Here is a 15,275-nt window from a genome sequence, read left to right as displayed (position 1 = left end):
CTATGGAGAGGGCAGTATTCATTCGGCTGAAAAGTTCATTCCAAGTGGGAGGAAGGGGTTAGTCTGCTGCTTCAGAACTGTGGAATTATTTGGAATGTTTTACAAATGTCGCTACATCAACTACAACGAAAAAGGTAATTACAAAATGTGTACATCGCAACATGCTTTTAAAGACACTTTGGATTGTGCTCACGTTCCCGTTCCCTTAAACATTGTTCCCAAAGATGCTCAGCCTCAAGCCCAGCTGGAATCTCTAGGGAGAGGCAGAGACAGTTTGGTGAAAAAGACGCAGGGGTAGGGGTGGGAGAGGCAGCAAAAGGAGAAAGCAGCCTTCCAGTTAAAGATCACCCTCAGTTTCAAGGCCAGCTTGGGGCAGGCTGGGCCTCAGGCAGAGTCAGGGTCAGAGGGAGGAGCGGCGGCACGTGGGACTGAGGTCAAGCAGAGTCTGGTCCAGCATCCTTGGTGTACACAGGTGCTCCTCTTTGGTGCATTCCAGCTTGTCTTCCAAATCATCAATTGTCTTCTCCAGCTTGGCTACTTCTCTCTCAGCAAACTCAGCACGGGTCTCTGCCTCCTTGAGTTTATCCGTGAGAATCCTTATCTCTTCCTCATATGTGTTTGCCTTTTGAGAGTACTTTTCCTCAGCAGGACTCAGACACTTCAGGTGCTGGTCCATCAGCCTGATCTGCTCATCCATCTCTCGGCAACGGGACTCTGCCAGCTCAGCTCGTTCCTCTGTACGTTCCAAGCCCCCCTCAAGGATCACCAACCTCCTAGCCACCTCTTCATACTCCTGGTCTGCCTCTTCTGCAATGTGCTTGGCCTCTTTGAGTTGGATTTCCTGGAGTTCCATCTTTTCTTCATCTTTTAAGGCTTGCTTCTCAATAACCTTCATACCTCTCTCACTCTCATCAGCAGCTTTCTCCGCTTCCTCCAGCTTTTGCAGGGCAGTGGCCAGGCGCTCCTGGGCACAGTCCAGCTCCTCTTCAGCCAGCTGGATCCTACGGTTCAAGGAGGCCACCTCAGCCTCAGCCTGCTCCCGGGCCCGCCTTTCCCCCTCCACTTCCTGCTGCAGGCGCTCGGCCCTGTCCTCTGCCTCATGGGCTTGCTGCTGCAGAACCTGGATCTTAGCTTCACTGCCTCGATGGGGGTGATCCCGGCCATGGTGCCCACCCAGCCCCTGCTCAAGCTCGCCTTCTCGCCTCAAGTTTTATTTTCATATATCTTATACATTTGCTTTCCTTGTTTTGTTACAAGGATGCATTAAACTTAGTAGTTGTGACACACTTTTTTTTTCCTTTTGCACCAATAAGATGACCTGGAACATTGTGATCAGTTTCTCTCTCCTGTTCCTAGGAGGCCCTCTAGGTCCTCAAAGCCAGAAATTTATTCCTAAAATAAGGCTTAACATCCCAAGGTTATCTCCATATTATTTGAAGTAGCAGACTATTTTACATAGCTGTCTCAGTGTGAGAAACGATCTCGAAAGACATACGTTTTGTTGCTAAACATTGATAATTAAAGATATAGTTTGACATATGCGTTTTGTCAGATGGATTTGCATTTGTCTGAGATTTCAGATTTTCTCTCCAGAATGCATTGTTCCAACAATAAAGTTGTTTATACATTTAGCATGACTAGTGAAAATTACACAAGATTGTCTTAATTAAAAGCTGTTATTCCACCCCCCTCAATTTATATCCCTAGGAAACATATGAACCTCAGCTATCTGAAGAGGCGTTAAGGATCTAATCACAAAAATGAAGCCAGTCATGGAAGCCTGATCAGTTCATAACGGTTCTCTAACAAGAAAACGGATTCGTTCATTCATAATTGCTTCACATCACATTTGAAAATATATATGGGTAGAACTATTTTACCAAACAAAATACATCAAAATTGTACTAGAACCTGTTGAAATATATAATCATAATAATATTCCTAGAAAGCATGTGTGTGCCAACAAGGTTGTGATGTTTTAGCCAGAAACCCTTCACACCCCTATACATGCTCCATTATGATATGACTGGTAATAGTTTTCAGGAGTAACTCCCAGCGAGAATTGCACAGAGTATAATTAAGAGTATAATTAGAAAGTAAGAAACATGAAAGACCATTTTGTGTTTCAAGCAGAATTTGTGCCATAGGAAAAAAAAATGAGAGTTTAAGGAAGAGTAGTTATATGGGGAAAAAGAAGAGAGGGAGGGTTTGGCACAGGTGGAGATAAGAGAAAAATGTGTAGGTTAAAGGTGTTATCTTACTATCATGTCATTGTTGTTGCGTGTTTGCCAAAACGACTTGAATAAATCACCTACAAATGTTGAGACAATAGTAGGAAAAGCAGACTTAACGTGAACGTTTGAAGATACCAGGGTTTGGTAACCAAAAGGTCTGTCAGGGAAGTGTGAGGGCGCGTGATACAAATGTATGAAAAAAAAAAATAGGAATAATTGAAAGTCAGTGTTCTAGAAACTTCCTGATCTTTCCTTCAATTATCTCAGAATTCTCTATTTTTGTGTCTTTGTCCTGAACTTCATTTCCTTTGCTTCAAGGACCATCTTGCTAGCATTCTCAACTCCATTTTAACATTACACCATCCTGTCAAAACAGCTTCACATATTTTTATGCCGCGGCGTGCAAGTATTTCAGAATTGCTGGAGAAAATCCTTTTGGTGTGACAATAAAAACCGATAAATGTCACAGTTGATTCATGGTCTTTAATGACTCTTGGATTGGAATTACTAAAAACGGTAAATTCTGTCTTGTTTCTTCTTCATGTATTTATTTCAACCTCCATCTACTTTTTTTTTTTTTCCCTCAAATTTATTTTCCCTTCTCTCCTGGTGTTGTAGATGACTTCCGCGACTTTATAAAGGAGCTAAACACTATCAAGTGGAAACACCTTGGATTATTTGTTACCTAAGCTACAGCTTTATATGCATTCTTGTCCTTCCTACTTAGCTCTTTCTGTTTCTGTGGAGCAGGTGCTTTTTATCCCTTGTCTGTTAAACTAGTTATTTTAATGGTCAAAATTCCATCCTGCTCTTCAATCTTCAGAGAATAGTTTTTATTCGTGTGTATAAATTATTACTGAACTTTAATAATATCAAACTGTCCTGCCTTAATAAATCCTTCCAATCAGCACGGATTTTTTTTTAATCTCTGTTATGATGACATCATAATTTATATCTCCATCTTTGAGCTCACACTTGAGCTTCCGTATAGCCAGATAACTACTTCTATCTCTATTTAGGTATTTGACAATGACACTAAATCAAACATGTCAAAACACATACTTAGTTAGCATTTCTTCTCTCTGTTCCTGACCTCCAAAACTGCTCATCTTCTCATTTCCTTCTGCTGTGACTTGCACTGCGAATGCACATGCTGTGCAAGGCAGGCATTTTGTTCCCTTCTCCAACTGCCCTCACTTCTTCAGTCCCCAGATTTACAATCACACGCTCCTTGGTTTCCCTGTACCTGGTCTTGTCCATTTTAATCTAGTTTCTAATGGTAGCGAGATAGATGGTTTTTTTAAAAATATATATGATTATCATATTTTTTAAATGAAAACCTTTCCCTAAGTTCTAGTTACTTTCATTAAAAAAAAAAAAAAAAATCCCAAGTCCTCAAGGGACAGCCTCCTTCACCATTCCAGCAGACTTGCTGCCTATGCTTCCAAACACCTTTGACTTGTTACGTGTGCCAGCCTGCCTCTCACCTCCTTAGCCTTTCAAATGCTATTTCTTCAACCTACTTTTCAAGGTTGGCCAAATCGTCTTCATAGTTTGGTGACCTAGTTAGCTATCACTTCTTCTCTTTAGCTTTCGCTGACCACTGCCTGTCGAGAACTCCTATGGCAATGTGCACCTCTGTCCTCATAGAATTTCTTATTTTGTTCTTCTCGTAGTTCCATGTATAAAAAGACGTTTCGTGCTCATTTTCTAGTAGCCGAAGCTTCCATACCTTAGTTGAAACCATTAAAAAACAGTTTCATGAGCATGGTGAGGAAATTAAGCGTGATTCCTGCCACCTAATTTCTCTTCCTGCTGTTTTTGAAACGTATTTTCTCAATCATTCTGACTTCCACGCCTGCTGCTCATATAGCAAGTACTCTTGTATGTCAAGGCAATTTTAAACTGATTAGGGACTTTCTCTCCAGTGAATAATAAGTTAGGTCATTTTAGAGAAATAACAGTGATAAATATAAACAGAATGCATCCCCCTCAGTGAATCATTTAAGTGGTTTGCTGCTGCGTTTCTGCCTCATTCACCATGAAGGTTGCAGGGGACCTGTTGTCAGCTTACACCACTAGTAATAGAAAAATTGCTTTCTTCCTTTTTCTTAAAAAGAAGTCCGTGACAAATAAATACAGCAAGTAAATTCCCATCAAAATATATCTGATGATGACCTTAGAGGACTGTCACTGCATACAAATTGACCTACCATTTATTTTTTTAATGTTATGGAGTACTTCCATATTACCAGGGCAGTGCGCTTCCTCCAATATTCTTTATCTCCAAGAGCAAAGCCTTTCATGCTTATCTAATGTTCATATCCTATCCCATGGTGTATCACTTTCCCTTAAATTGGTATAATATATCCCTCCAAAATAGTGTTTTCATATTTATAGTGATAACAACCAAGTATGAAATCTCTTTATTTAGCCACCTGGTAATGTAGAGAATCCTCATTTATCACTTAATGTTTTCCCTATCCTCTTGTTTCAAATTGATTTTTTAAAGCTTACATGTAACACGGAATGCGTTTCAGCATTTCTAGTTTACACAGACTGTGATTAGGCATATTTCTTTCAAATTTATACCGACCAGTGGTTAGTTATAATATCAAATTCTACTATAAATTGCATCAGTTGAACTCACAGATGTCTTATTGTGTTGAAAAGTGAAGGAAAAAAAGTGATATGGGACTCACATGTTGAATCTGAAGCTCTAATTCTGTAATGTATATACTCTCAGGGTAATTACTGTTCCTAAAGGTCTGAAAAGCTGCAACAAATCTAAGGTTACACCGGCATAAAATATGTTCTTTTCAAAAGATAACAAGGGAACTATGGGTCCCTGACCATAGAATGGAGCTTCTGTCATCGGGCAAGGAGACTTTTGGGAAAGGGATAAAACTGGTTACAAGTGCTGGGCAAAGAAGAGACAAAAGCAAATTCTGTATCTGGAACAAGTCATTATGGGTTGGAACTCAAGAAAGAACGTAACTTGCTTCATGGAGAGGGACAAAGGATCCAGGATGTCAATGCTGTCTGATAAAATCAAGAGGTCATGAGGAAGATGGTATTACGTTTGTTAAAAAAAAAAAAAAAAAAAAAAAAAGAAAGAAAACAAAAGAAACAAAAAAATATATAATATATATATAAAATAAAGATAAGTAACAATACATTATTTTTATCAAACAAGATCCCAAATACATACTTAATTTCTCATTTCTAATGCTCTGAGAGATATAATAATGGTCCCACCTAAGGGGCAAGAAGATGGTTGGAGCTGACTGGAGTTGGGTATTTCCCTTCTCCTAGGTGAGGTAGTTAGTAAGTTAGGCTCTGGTTAATTAATTCCACTAAAGGGATCTTGTTAAGAAGAACAGAGTGCTCTAGCCTATTTCAAATATAAATAAATACATATACACAATTGAATGCATTTTTGCAATTATGACTGCACAAACTTATCTATTAGATCAATTAAGAATAAAAATAATTATTTTACTTTTACTCATTCTTTATCTAATGCAGTATATTTCTTTTTTTGTAGTATATTTCCTTATGTAGGTCAGAAACACAGATAATTTCCCTTATCGCTAAACAACTTCCTTAAAAAAATAAAAACTTAACATTACATGCAAAGGAGGCCTACTGACAACAAATTCGATTTTTGTCTAAGTATTTCTCCTTCACTTGTCAAAACTAATTTTGAAAAACACGGAAGTCCAGAGTGGTGGGTTTTTTGTTTTTTTTTTTTCTCAACACTCAATATTTCACTCCACTCACTACTTGCTTGCATGTTTTCTGAGAAGTCAGATATAATATGGAACATTACTCTTCTATAAATAAAATGTTTTTCCACCCCTCTGGAAATTCTCAGGATTTTTTTTTCTTTATCTTGGATTGACTGTAGTTCAAAAATGATATGCCCAAGTATAGTTTTTGTTGCGGTGGTTTGGTGTTTTTTGTTTTGCTTTGTTTTGTTTTCCCTTTTGTCTTGTTTAGTGTTCTCTGAGCTTCTCTGAAACTCTGTGGTTGGTATCTGACATTAATTTGTGGGAAGTTCTCAGTCATAATTGTTTCAATTATTTCTTTTGTTTTTTTTTTTCTTCTCCTTCTGTATTCCCATTATACATATGTCATAATTTTTGTAATCGTTCTACATTACTTGGATATTTTATTCTGGGTTTTCTACTTTGTTTTGTTTTGTTTTCAGTCTTTGTTTTATTTGCTTTTCAGTTTTAGGGGTTTCTACTGACATATTCTCAAGCTTAGAGATTCTTTCTTCAGCTGTTTACCCTACTTTGCCCATCATAGGAATCCTTCATTTCTGTTAGAGTGTTTTTCAGCTCTACCTTTTCTTTGTGGTACTTTCCTGGAATTCCATCTTTCTGCTTACATTGCCCATCTGTCTTGAATGCAGTCTACTTTATCTATTAAAACACTTAGCATATTAATCACAGTTGTTTTAAATTCTCTTTCTGATAATAATGCCAACATCCCCTGCCATGTCTGGATCTGATGTTTGCTGTATCTCTTCAAATTGAGGTTGTTTTTTTTTTTTGTTGTTGTTGTTGTTTGTTTGTTTTATTCATTTTTTTTTTTTTTTTTTTTACTTTTGCCCTTTGGTGTATCTTGTAATTTTTTCTTGATAGCCAGGCATGATTTAGTGTGTAAAATGAGCTGTTGTAAATAGGCCTTTAGTAATGTGGTGTGAGATGTGAGGTCAGGGAAAGCATTCCAAAGAACTATGATTAAGTCTCAGTTTTTAGTGATCCTGTGCCCCTGGACTTGAACTTCCCAAGTGTTTCTCTGTGTTTTCCCACATCCTTACATGAGAGAGTATGAGCAGGGCTGACTGAGGGTGGGTATTTCCCTTCCCTTGATGAGGTAGGTTCTGTTAATACCCAAGCAAGTTAGGCTCTGCTTAATTAGTTCTCCGAAGGGCAGGCTTTGTTAAGAAGCGTAGGGTAGTCTGGCTTGTTTCAAAAAGGTTCCTTCATCCCCTCCCTTGCTGGGAACACAAGGGTTTTACTTTTGTTTGTGTTTTCTGATATTTACTGTGGCAACCAGGTTGAGCTCTTGGAGATAAATCTTACAAAATTCCAGGGGCTGCCTTATGACTGAGTCCGCCTAACATTTTTAACACTAGAGCTGTTCACACTGAGCCTTCAGCATTTGTCAGTCAGTCACAGCTCAGCTTCTGTGGAGCCTTCCACTCCTCTGCTTCTGCTCCGGGAGGCCGTGAACTTTCTTTCATTTCCTTATGCCTACTTCTGAACTGATTATTTTTTGGATTTCCTTTTTATCTCCTTTCTTTGGCTATTATAATTCGATACTGCTTGTATTTTAGTAATGATTTTAGGATTTGTAGTATGAAACTTTAACTTACTGAAGTCTAACTTCATGTGACATTAGATTACTTATGTATATAATGAAAACTCATAATAGCATGCTTCTAATTCTCCAGTCTGTTATTTTGTTCTATTGTCATATATTTTACTTCTGCATGTGTTATAAACTTCAAGGTACATTATTATTTTGTTTAAGCATTGTTATCTGAATAATAAAACTAAAATGTTAATAAGTAGAAAAATATCATGTATTTGTTAATACAGTTATCATTTTTGGTGCTCTAATTCCATTGGTTTGGTGCATATTTACATCTGATACATCTGACATCATTATTACTTCTTCTAGTTTTTCACGTCGTATGCAGGTGAAGAATTATTTTAGCTTTTTTTGGTATTTAACATGTCTACACACAAATTTTTTGAAAGAAATTTTTACTGGGTACAGAAATCTAGTTTTTTTTTTTTTTTTACTTCCAGAATTTTAAATAACCTCACCTAACTGACCTCTTATTTGTATGTTTTTCTAAACTGACATCTCTCATTCTTATTTCTTTTTTTTTTTTTTTTAAGATTTTATTTACTTATTCATGAGACACACACACACAGAGGCAGAGACACAGGCAGAGTGAGAAGCAGGTTCCATGCAGGGAGCCTGATGTGGGAATCGATCCTGGGACTCCAGAATCAGGCCCTGGGCCGAAGGCAGGCACTCAACCACTGAGCCACCCAGGGATCCCTCTCATTCTTATTTCTGTTCCTTTCTATTAAATATGTCCTTTTTTTTTTTTCCCCCTCTATCTGCTTTTAAGATTTTCTGTTGACTGCTAGTTTTGATCTATTTGATCATATTTATTTTCTTCATATCTTTTTTGTTTGGAATTCAATGGGCTTATTGAATAAATGAAATTATAACTTTAATCAATGCAAAACATTTTCAGCCATTTTTTTCTTCAGATGTACTGTGTTTCTCTGCTTCCTTTTCTCTTTTTCTTGAATGTCTCCAATAACATTGGTTCACTCCAATGTGTCCAGTTATTTTTCTGTATCCTTTTCCTCTTCCTTTCTCTATATTTTCTCCATATTTCATTTAAAAAATATTTATTTATTCATGAAACAGAGAGAGAAGCAGAGACATAGGCAGATGGAGAAGCAGGCTCCCATGTAGAGAGCCCAACATGGGACTAGATCCTGGGACTCCAGGATGACACCCTGAGCCAAAGGCAGGTGCTAAACCACTGAGCCACCCTGGTGTCCCTCCATATTTCATTTTTGACAGTTACTATTACTATGTTTTCAGGTTAACTGGACTTTTCTGCAGAGTCCAATCTGTCACATGTGCCATTCATTCCACCTAGAGTCGCTTTTAAAAAAATCCTAATCATTGCTGTTTTCATCAGGAGATGTTTGACACAGAATTCAATTTCTATTATAGTTATATGGATCTATGCTGAACCTTCTTACCTCCTTCCAAAGATCCCAGAGGAACTTTAAACAAAAAACTAGCTTCCTTGGATGCCCAGCCATTCAACACTCAACTCCTTAGTGATCCGAAAGCAGTAAGTAGTTAGTTCTTATTGTATTGATTAATTATTTGATCCATGTTTATTTATTGATTAATTATATGATACACAGTTGTGTGTATGTTAATATATATCTATACACACATACACATATATATATTGCATGTGTTTATGTTATTACAAGTACTAATTTGATCCTTATACACTTAGATATTCATGGAAAATATGTTTTTGGTTTGTAACAAAAGTATATAAAATATAATTTTCCTTGCTTTATGAACGATATATTCAATCCAAAGAGCAAGACTTTATTTACTTGAAATAATATGTAATCATTGGTGAACATTTTCTGAAAGGCACAAAATGTGTTGAATTCATGATGAAATATGTAGATATACATCTTTTGTTAGTAAATGTTTGCCTTCCACCTTGAAAGTCCACATGCTATTACCAGGGGAGAATTTTGGCTTATTTTTTAATGATTTCTAATAAAAGTTCAACTTTCTAATAAAAGTTGAATTTTAAAGTCCATCTTTTATGTGTTTCTAGGACAATGCCTCAGCACATACTATTTTCCAACTTAGATCTTATTCAACTTATTGAATCAATCTCCCTTCTTTTTAACTCTCTTTTTGAAAAACATGTTTCAGTTGTTTTGTTAATAATAATCAGAGAAGTTTTATTTCTAGTGACATGCTTCACGGGACTGTGCCTGCTGCACAGTGTCATATTTTTCAGGGAAGAAAAAATAATGAAATATATTAAGGCAAATATTGACTCTCAAGGTTGGCTCTGCTGGCATAAAATTTTTTGATTAATGTACCTAACAAGTTTGCAAGCCCTACACAGATAGGAAGTGCAATAGGCGTGAAATCTTCCAACTATTATAGTAAACAACAGCAATTGTAGCATTTATGTGTAAGAATTTAAATTTCATTAAGATTAAATATCAATGCTTATGATTAACAAGGAATAAATTTTCAACATGTAATTAAACTAGCGCATTACAAAAATATGAACATACATATGGCTACAGAAATTAATTAATATTTCAATGCTTAAACATTAGTTTCAGAAAAAAACCCAGCTGTACCAGGTATCATCAATTGAGTAGGTAATTTGTAATTAATTATAGACACATATGGCCGATGTTACTCATGCAAAGAACAAGCATTTCTTAGGTAATAAAGGAGGCAAGTGTTACATTATCTGTAACTATTAAAGACTATTCTCGTTGCCATCTTGTGAATTAGTTTGATATGATAATCTGTTCTTCATTTTATTTTTTATTTATTTTTTATTTTTTTTGTTGTTGTTCTTCATTTTATATATGAATCACTTTACCAAACTGAGAGTTTGATCTTAAAAAAAAAAAATAAAGCACATTTATATAGGGGGAGATGAAGAATTTCTTTTGATTCGCATGTTAACATTTGAGCAATAATTCCATGATAAAACTTTCCCAAAGGTATTTTGTTCATTTTACTAAGGTATTGTTGAACTTTTTGCTGAGAAAGAGATAAAGATAATATCCAGTTAGGGTACCCGGGCAACTCAGTCAGTTAAATGTCTGACTCTTGATTTTGGCTCAGGTCATGAGATCATTGAGTCCTGCATTGGGATCCATGCTCAGCTGAAGATCCTCTCTTTCCCTCTCCTGCCCTGCCCTTGCTATTGCACATTCTCTTTTTCTCTTAAAAAGAAAGAAAAAAAAAAGATGGATAATATTCAGGTCAATTATTTAGTTTCTATTGTTGTGAACCATGTTTTAATTAATGTGTATGTGTCTTATTTATCCTCATTTGAAAATAACTTTTATTTTTTCCATGACCTGCACATTATGGTTATCTAAGACAATCCTTAATATATCATGATTAGTCTCCTCTAGTCATCATTTTAATTTCCTTTGGCCTTGCTAACTTAGTGTAAAGATTTTGGCTATATTGTCATATAAGACTGTATCTAAGGAAATGAAAATATAATTGTTTTTCTGTTCTGTTATCTCAGATTTAAGATTATGTGTTTGGTGATGATTTAGTGCATCTGTATTTCTGAATTTATTCATTTAATCAATCTACAGATTTAAATAAATTCTTGTGTATTTGTGGATCCAAAAGAGAAAACATACATGCTCAAATTCCTCAAGTATCTCTGGGTAAAACAAATATTTTCCATTTATATGTTTAAAGGTGGCATTATTTATTATTTATTTTAAATGTATTATTTGTTTTGAATGCATTGTGCTTTCATAAGCAACAACAATAAAAAATGTGTCTGGTACCTATTGTTAGGAAATGTGCTTTATGGTTAGTATCGTTTTAACTTTTGTTTATAACTTCATTTAGATTTTGGTTTTGTAAAGGACTTTGAATATTCAAAAGTTTGTTTTGCTTTCATTTTTCTTTGGATTGCATGCATTATTTGACAATTTGAAAGAGTATATTAACTATAATTAAGATTCTTATAGATGTGTGACATAATTGCCAATTAGTATAATCTGAAAAACAAATACTGCAAATAATCTTTTTTCAGTTTTTATATTGTTTTAAAATAAAGTAATATCAAATTTGTATAGAAAATTATTAAGGATCAGATAGTATAACTTAGTTGCTACTTGGCTGATTATTATTATTTATACATCTACACTTAAAAATTCATATATGATCTGATATCTACCAATTCTACTACTCAAATTGAAAAAATCAGTAGATATGCCTTGCAAAAAATAATTAAAGAGATTCTTTAGGAAGAAAAAAATGATATAGGTCAGAAATATCCACATAAACAAAGGAAGGAAACTTTCATGTTTCTTAAGGTAATTAATTTAAATCTACATTTCTTTTAAAAATATAACAATATACTTAATCTGTATTTTAAATATATATTTATTTGTCTATATATAATGGCATGCTTATGTATAAGCAAAATAAATGACAACAAAGACTCAAGGGATAAGAGGGAGGAAATGGATTATTTTGTTATTATAAGTCACTTGCATTATCTGTGAAGTAGAATAATGACATTTTAAATTGGACTTGGGTTAGTTTTAAAAGTATATTGTAAATTTGAAGCCAACTGGTATGTTAAAGAAGGAGATAAAATGGAATCATGCAAAATGCTCAATAAAACCACAAAAGACAGGGGCACCTGGGGGCTCAGTCAGTTAAGTGTCTGACTCATGATTTCAGCCAGGTCATGATCTCAGGGTTGTGAGATCAAGCTGAGGGTCAGGCTCTATGTTGAGCGTGGAGTCTGCTCAAGCAAGATTCTCTCTCTCCCTCTGCCCCTTTCACCTGCTCCTGTGCTTGTGCTCTCTCTCTTTCAAACAACAAAAGACAAAAAAAAAAATTAAAAATAGAAGAAAAAATTGAAAGAAAGAAAACAATAGTAGACATATTAATTTCTGATGAAGGGTATAATATGTCTAATAATTCTTTGGAATTTTTCTGAAGAGAAGAATTCTCTTTTTCTTATATACTTATTCATCATTTATTTATATTATTATAGGCTTATAGATATTTATTTTATACTTTGATTTATAGCTCAATACAAGTTTCTTTTATTCTGTTGCTCAAATTGAACCTTGGTGGTTCTTTTAGTTGACTCTTGTATTTCTTTGACATATCCCTATAACATAGTTTGTTTGCTTGTTTATTTTTATCTTTTTTTAAGATTTTATTTGTTCATTTGTGTGTGTGTGTGTGTGTGTGTGCACGAGAGAGAGAGAGAGAGAGAGAGAGAGAGAGAAACTTGAGCAGGGGAGGGGCAGAGGAAAAAGCAGACTCTCCGCTGAGCAGGGAGCCTGATGTGGGACTCAATCCCAGGACCCTGAGATCATGATCTGAACTGAAGGCAGATGCTTAACCGACTGAGCTACCCAGATACCCCTGCTTGTTTATTTTTGAGTACTTTGGTACTGAAAGATGGTCCAGACTCACCTGACATATTTCCTGTTTCACTTTAGTATCACTCATGTGTCCATGAAGTCTGGCTTCTTATCATTGGAAAATGCTATTACAAATAATGAACTGGACTTAAGTTTATTCATTGTTACTGGTGTGTTTTTGTTCTAGGTCCTCTCTGCTGACAGAGAAAGAAAATATCTGTATATATATTAACCTTATTATATACATGGTCTATAATATATCTATCTATATGTAGCTATCTCTAAATATATGAAGCTATACCTGAGTTCATACTGCTGTCTCCAACTTTAATCCATTACTGTATACATCATTCTAGCCTCCTTTCCTTGCTTATCTGTGAAGTTCCACTCAAGCTGTAAGAAACTTGGCTCCCAGTCCACCTTATCCATTCACTTAATTGTTCACTTCTAATATGCATGCATAGCAGCATCAGCACTTTTACCCCATACCCTTTGTGATGCAATTTTATTGCTTATATACAGTTTCTCTAGTCTTAGTTTTAAATTCCACTTATTTGTAAAGTTACTTAGGTCAGCAACTTTTCTCCCCATCTACTTCATTGAGATTGTTTTATATATTTGCGATAGTTTGCAATCCATCTTAGAATTTCTTTAACCTCCCAAATGATTTTTAAAAATGTGTATACATTAAGATTCGCTCTTTGTACTGTAAAGTGTTCTGAAAAAGGCAGTGTGAAGCATCGACAATTATAGTATCATAGAGAATAGTTTTACCTCCCTTAAAATAAATCCCATGTCCACCTATTCAATCCTCTCTCCTTCCTTGCCCTAAACCTTTACTTACCACTTATCTTTCTACCACCTTTGTACTTTGCCTTTTCCAGAATGTCATGTGATTGGGATTGGAGGGTAAGTAGCCTTTTCAGACTGGCTTCTTTAATTTATGCAAGTTGATTAATTAACATACATGTAAGATTTATATGTGACTTTTTTGTGGCTTGATAGCTCATTTAAAAAAATGTGGTTAGATATATCCAGTATACACTCATTTTAACCATTTTTTGAGCATATAATTCAGAGGCAGTAAATACATTTACAATCTTGCATAACCATGCCATCTGTTTAGTTTCCTCCATCATCATCATGTTTTGTAATATTTCAAATTCTCCCTGAGATCTAATCTGATCACTTTATTTAACATGACACCCTACCATCAATTCTTGTAGACCAAAAACCTCTTTCAAAACACTACTTTTTCTTCTGTATTTACCATTCTAAATATTCAAACACATGAGAAAATTCACTTGTTTTTCTTTTGGATCGTTTTTGTTGTCCCCTGCTGAACAAGAGCTCCATGGAGGCAAGGACTGTTTTGCTTGCTGACACATGCAAGATCTTAGAGCACCCTGCACTTAGTAAACACTCAATCTATATGTATATTTTAGTAAATAATTGAAAGAATAAATACAGCGACTATCTCTATCTGAATCAGTAGGACATAGACAAAAGGGATTTGTTTTCAGTATGTTTTGTCTGGGAGCTGTTATCAAAGCTAGGGACAATTAGATATCACCGTTCTTTGACTTAATTCTTCCCCAGGGTGAATTTCTGCAAGCAGTGGCCTTAAGTCCATAGGGGAAGATGACTGGGTGGCCAGTTTGGCTATCCCTCCTGGTTCTGTAAAGCATCTCATGACCTAATTTTATAACTCTTCCTTATCATTGTTAGTCGAAGAGCTCTTGCAGTTTCTTTGAGAAGGGATCTTCTAACTTAAAAAAATATTATGTCCTGGTGTGCATGGTGGCTCAGTCAGTTAAACATTGAGGATGCTCTCTCTATCTCTCTCTAAAATAAATGAATAAGTCTTTAAAATATATATCATGTCATAAATTTGTTTGGGACTGAGAGGTTTTATGTTTAATTATATTATTGTAAGTCAGTTTCTACTATTTTTCTCTATTTCCAAGAAACTTATAATTTATTTTGTCTACTTATACCACACTTGCCATTTCCATACTTTCTTATGGATTTATTTATTTTTCTAGTATCTATTTTTAATTGATTCTGGTTGCAGAGCAGATAAATCCATGTAATGATGCATGTCATGTAAACCAGAAGATATTGGATGTGCAATTTTATTACAAGTGGAATATAAACATGTAAGCTCACAAGGCATAGCATATAGTCACCCAAAATATATGATTCCCAGATAGTTTTAGTCTGTAAAATGATGTAACAGAGAAGAAAGGGAATAAGCCTTAATAAATTTGTAGTAAGTGTTAAT

General features: G+C 35.1%; 1 long non-coding RNA gene and 1 pseudogene across 1 annotated transcript; one reads left to right on the top strand and one right to left on the bottom strand.

Annotated features, from left to right (window-relative positions):
- Positions 1–400: 400 nt before the first annotated feature.
- On the bottom strand, positions 401–1,164 carry LOC144311753 (uncharacterized; annotated as a pseudogene).
- A 6,257-nt stretch (positions 1,165–7,421) lies between these two features.
- LOC144311962 (uncharacterized) lies at positions 7,422–14,985 on the top strand. The gene is made up of 3 exons (XR_013377437.1): positions 7,422–7,759; positions 9,018–9,141; positions 10,698–14,985. It is a non-coding gene; the product is annotated as an uncharacterized LOC144311962 (long non-coding RNA).
- Positions 14,986–15,275: the final 290 nt, after the last annotated feature.

This window comes from Canis aureus, chromosome 4, assembly GCF_053574225.1.
Source record: "Canis aureus isolate CA01 chromosome 4, VMU_Caureus_v.1.0, whole genome shotgun sequence".
Classification (NCBI taxonomy): Eukaryota; Metazoa; Chordata; class Mammalia; order Carnivora; family Canidae; genus Canis; species Canis aureus.
Note: the sequence above shows the minus strand (reverse complement) of the source record. Positions and strands in the feature narration are given on the sequence as shown.